The following is a 5,803-nucleotide window of genomic DNA, read 5'->3' as shown; positions in this document are numbered from 1 at the left end:
CCATGGAGTCTGTGGCATCTTTAGAGATGTCAGCTTCCACAGTGTTGGAGTTGCTGCTAGATTCTTCCACGAATGCCATATCAACGGTTTCCATTAGAAAGACATCATTTCCCTTGACTTATTCATCAGAGGATATGGTTTTTCACTATTTGAATAAAATCAAATTGTCCAATTGGACAATTTGGTTCGAATATTCGGATTTGTGGATTGGATTTCACCAAAACCGAATTATTATTTTGGATTGGTTTTGGTTTATAAAATAAGAACCGAATAATCCAAAAAAAACAAATAACAATTTATTATTTATTTATTTTTAATATATCTATAATTATTTATTAATTTTATAAATTATTTTTTTCAAACAAAGTTCAAAAGGTTTCACCTAATAAAAGTAAATTAATATGCATTTTCTCTCAAAAGTTTATTATCTATTATAAATTAAATTATAATATACATTCTTAGTAGTTGTTGATAAATTTTAAATTACAACTAAATAATTTTTTTGCTTCTTTTGTAAAAATTGGATAATATTATAATTATATGTCATTTTAAAATGTTATGCCTTTTGAAAACCGAATTATAGAAACTGATCCAACCGAATTGTAATTGGATTGCATCATATTTGAATTTAGTTTGGACAATTTGGATCTATATTTTGAAAACCGAATCAATTTGGATTTACTTAATTGGATCAGATCAAACCGATCCATTGAAACGAACACCCCTATCAGAGGATTCCTCTTCTTCGACCCATTTTTCCTCTTCAACCAGCAGGAACTTAGAACCTAGATTTTGATTATTGAGAAAAGAAACCAACCTTTTGTACTTTACTTCATATGACTCTTCCTTTGAGTCATTCTTCTTCATTTTAGAGTCCCCCTGCAAAGTGATCAGTGTCTCCACAGTTGGAATTTCTTGATCCACTAAACTTCTTTCATTCTTCAGACTTCCCAAAGTGCTTCACAATCATAGCAACACTTGAGGCTAACTTAACATAGTAATCATCCTCAAAATCAACATGATCAGTGTTGTCGTTGTCACTGTCATGGGCAGGTCTTGATTTCTTTGAGATAAAGGAAGAGGAATTATCTTTGAAGTTTTCCTTCATGATATCCTTACACATAATCTTGGATTCTTCATGGTAGCGTAGATTTACAAACAAACTCTGCAAATCCATGTTTTTGATATTCTCACTGGTTTTTAGAACATCAACATGATGTTCCTACTTGTCATCTAAAGAGTCTAAGAATTCTATCACAAGAACATATTCATGCTTTAAAACATTAAACCTTCACATATCATTCACAAGACAATTAAAATGATTAAAAGTCTGAGTAAGGTTTTCATTCATGTGTGCGAAGAAATGTTTATACTTTCGATTTAGGTTGTTCTCCTGAGTAGCCCTGACTTCACCAGTCCCTTCATAAGCAACAGTCAACGTATCCATCATCTCTTTTCCAGATAAGCAGTTTCTGAATAAGATGATAGATATCATAAGGCAATGCACTAATGATGGCAGCACAAGCATAAACATCAAGATTGACCAACTTCTTTTCATATTCAGTGTATGCATGAACATGAGTTCTTTTTAGTTCACCAGGAACACCATTTTTCATCTCAGTGAAAGTTAGAATAAAATGATCTTTTTTTATGATGTCTAGCATTTTATAGTCCATGGTTTCAATGACAACCATATCCTTGCTTTTCTACATAATGAAGTTTTTCTCATCGAAAAATGGAATTTTATATGCAGATGTAGATCCAGAGGTTGGATTTGAAGAATTGGTGGAGGTAGACATTGCTTGAAGAAATTAGAGTGTTTGCTCTGATACTAATTAAAGGATTGTAAGTATTAAAATCAAGTAATATGGAATAAGAAATAATCAAAAACTAATTTTGATTAATAACTCTCACAAAGAGAGAATGCATAAAGTCATGTTTTACAATGAACCCTAAAATAACTTCTATAACAAGGATTTAAACACAACTATACAAAGATAAGATCCTAATCACAAAGCTTATGAATCTGAAAACTTAATAAACAAGTAAACTTCACGTTGGTGATGATGAAGATCGTACATCGTATGATTCGTTAAGAGATGATCATGGTGAAGAGGTTTGAGACATAATATTATAAGGTTTGATTTTACATGATCGTTTAACCACAACTCCTAATTTAACAAGTCCTAAAGTTTTCATCAAACTTATAAAGCTTTCAAACTACCTCAAATGTTTGTCAAATTACACACTCTTAAGATGCATTAGAGTTGTTTATCGTTGGTTCAAGCTATAGTGGCCACTTTTTGGCACATTTTTGTTGCATCTAGTCACAAACATTGCCACCCAACCACCATTGTAACACGAAATCACGTGAGGTAAGATCGTCTTAAATCTTTTTACAAATGATCGATCCAAACCAAGACGAACCAGGTGAACAATCCCTTTCTTTTTTGTGGCAATATCTTCTAAGGCATTAAATACTCTTCAATCAAAATTGGTTCCAACCGTAAATTGTTTCATGCCATGAATAGAGGAACGGAACGGTGGATAATGGCCGCCCACAATTGTGTGGAGCCATACTAGTTTCAACCTCGTCGACCCCTATTATTTCTCTTGATCGAGCGCTATTGTATTTCTTCTCATTCCCTACTATACGATTGAATACACATAACATGCATAGTGCATGTATGTGTTTCTATCAACCTTTCAGTCGTTCCAAAAAGGGATTGAGTAACCTTTCTTTTCATCGTATTTGTCACAAAGAGCAAGTTTCCAACATGGATTTAAGAAGGGGAGTGGGTAAGGGTGTTGTAATAAGATTAAATATAAAATAAAATTAAAGTATAAAATCTGTTGGATTAGTGTCTAAGTCCATAACTATTTTGGTATGTACTTGACCCGATTATGAGCATGGTCCTTTTGGGTTGCCTTCACCATAGCAATATGTAGGATGATTTAAGGAGAGAAAGGTTTAAATATGATTTATTAATATATTATGAGAATAATATATTAAAGGAGAAATCATATTGTTTAATTAATATTAGTCAAGAATTAATTAATAATTAATTTTGTGGCTAAAAGAGATTAATTAAACTTAGGGGACTGGACTGCAATTATTGGATAATTGAGTTATTGGGCTAAGGAATACTAAAGGATCAAGGGGTGAACGAAATTATGATGGAAGCCCATCATATTTTCATCCATGGCCTTATCCAGAAGGTTCCATGGGCTGCTTAGAGTTTAAGCTGTCCATTAGGGTTTTGACTTAAACCCTAGCAGCCCACACAAGTATATAAAGGACCCCTTAGGCTCCAAAAACGTGGACAACACTTCCATTAGGGTTTCCAGCCGTTTTTGGTGCCTCCCCTCTCTTCTCCTCTTCATCCAAGTTGCATAAGGTGTTTGTGACTCCATTAGAGGTGCAGCACTTAAGGCACTAAGCTTTCTAAGGCCAATCCAAGCAAGGAATTGATTGTTATTGCTATATAACAATCAAAGGTAATTATCTAAACCCTAATTCAGTTTATAATATGTTAGATCTAAGTTTGTTAGTCTTGGATTCAAAGCATGTTCAATAGAGAAACCTAGATCCAAGCATTAGGGTTTGTATGAGCACATAGGACTGTTCTTATGCATAAAACCCATCAGTGGTATCAGAGCCTTGATTGGTTTCAGTTGTATGTGATGCTTAACTGTTTTATTTACTGAAAATACGATTTTTAGCCTCTGCCCGACCTGACTCGGCGAGTCAGTGGAGAACTCGGCGAGTCTGTCCCAGACTCGGCGAGTCCAGGGGTTAGACAGAGGGAATTCCGGGTTTTTGCTGCTGTTTTGACTTGGATTTGATACCTAATTCGTTTTTTGAAGTTAAAATCCGATTTTTATCTTAAATTAGTGATTATCCTTGCCAAAACAATAGATAATTTCAAATCTTTTAAATAATAGTTTGTTTATATGATAAATATGGATTATTTCAAATTATTTGGTAATTATCTAATGACTAAAATAAGATTAGGTCAAATATAGATAATTATGAAATTAATTGTTTAATTTGAATTATTTGTTGTTTGATCCCTAGTGTTTTGAAATGTTTCAAAACTTGCCCTCAAGTTTTGGAATTTAAAAGTTGATCAAAAGTTTAATTTTGAAATGTTAAATTCTAAAACCCTAGTATTTTGAAAAGTTCAAATCACACCCTTATGGTTTTGTTAATTAATTAAAGTGTATAATTAAAAGTGATTTAATAAACCCATAAAGTTTTTGGTTTACATTTAATTAAATTAAAAGCATAATTTTACTAAATTAAACCACCTAGTATTTTAAAAGTGTAAAATACACCCTATACTATATATAACATTAAAAGTCTAATATTATATATGTGTATGAGTAAACAGTCAGTCTTACCGTTAGTAGGCCTCATTCACGAAGCTGGTCTATAAGGGGTGTTTAAGGAAATTGCCTATAAAATGGCGATTGAATGGGTATCCACTCTTACCCACCGCACTCTTGACTAGTGGAGGGTCGTTAGCCGAACGGGTAGGATAGGACAGAAACCTTCCATTATAAGTATAATGAAGCACAAAGTAACTAAATGCTTTTACAAATTCCCAAATCATAGTTACTTTAGGCAAAATGTGAAATTGTATGCTAACCCATGGAATTACACTTCGTACCCTTGTCAAACGTTAGTGGAGCGTGTGTGGTTAACCGGCACACTAATTTGGGGATGACATTGGTGGCGAAGGGTGGATCGATGCTTATCATAGATCAATGGAGCGTGTGTGGCTAACCGGCACATTAATTAGGTGATAGTAGCATTGGGTGCACCACGTGATTCGTATGGTTATTCACACCTTGTTTGTGATCCTCGGCATCCCAGTCACAAATAATAGGGCATAATCGAGATTAAACATGCCATTGAAAAGTTCAATGGATCTCAAAAGATCTAGGAGTTTCAATTCATTTAAAACTTAAACTTCCTTTTCGTTTTTCATGGTGGAAATTGGTAAATCGTCATTTACCTACCTTCAGATATTCTGCAACTAGATTACGGCATCCCTCTTCTAGGTTGTAGAGTATTGTGTTGGATCCTAGCTTGATGTTTCATTTGGGTGTTACATCAAGAATTCTAATCAACTTAACCTGAATTTTCTCCCGTTTTGTAGATGTCTACATCTTACAATGGTCTTCCCAAATCCTTTGGAACAAGCCTTCCAAATGAAGATGACGTTCCGAGATACGATCAAGGAAATGAGAGTCGTGCTTCACTTCCTCCACCTCCTCCAATTATTCTCCCTGACCCACAAGTTCAAAGGCTTGAAAAGTTCAAGCTCACTCAAGCCCTTTTGGCAAGTAAACACGAAGATGGGAAACCTGTGTGTGCACACGTCTTAGAGATGAAGTCACACATTGATAGGTTAAGCATGTTGGGTGTCGAGATTTCAAGCGAGTTGGCTGTTGACTGGGTTCTTCAGTCACTTCCTGAATCATATAGTGAGTTCGTTAGAGAGTACTATATGATGGACCACGACGTGACCCTAATTGATCTCACCTATTTGCTTATAGCTGCTGAATCAGCAATGATTTGGCGTGCTAATCAAGCAAATTTGTCTGGTGAATCAAACTCCCAAACTTTAATGGACACTGGCAACATTGGAAGTCCAGAAAGAACTAAGTCTGTGATTGTCCGATGTGTTGTGCCAAAGGATTCCATTTGCTTTTATTGCCAAGAGAAGGGGCATTGGAGACGAAGCTGCCCTAAATACCTAAAAGATCTAAGAGATGGGAGAGTCAAGACGTATGG

The sequence above is a fragment of the Lactuca sativa genome, chromosome 7 (assembly GCF_002870075.4).
Source record: "Lactuca sativa cultivar Salinas chromosome 7, Lsat_Salinas_v11, whole genome shotgun sequence".
Classification (NCBI taxonomy): Eukaryota; Viridiplantae; Streptophyta; class Magnoliopsida; order Asterales; family Asteraceae; genus Lactuca; species Lactuca sativa.
The sequence above is the reverse complement of the archived record's forward strand: the minus strand, read 5'-3'. Positions refer to the sequence as shown.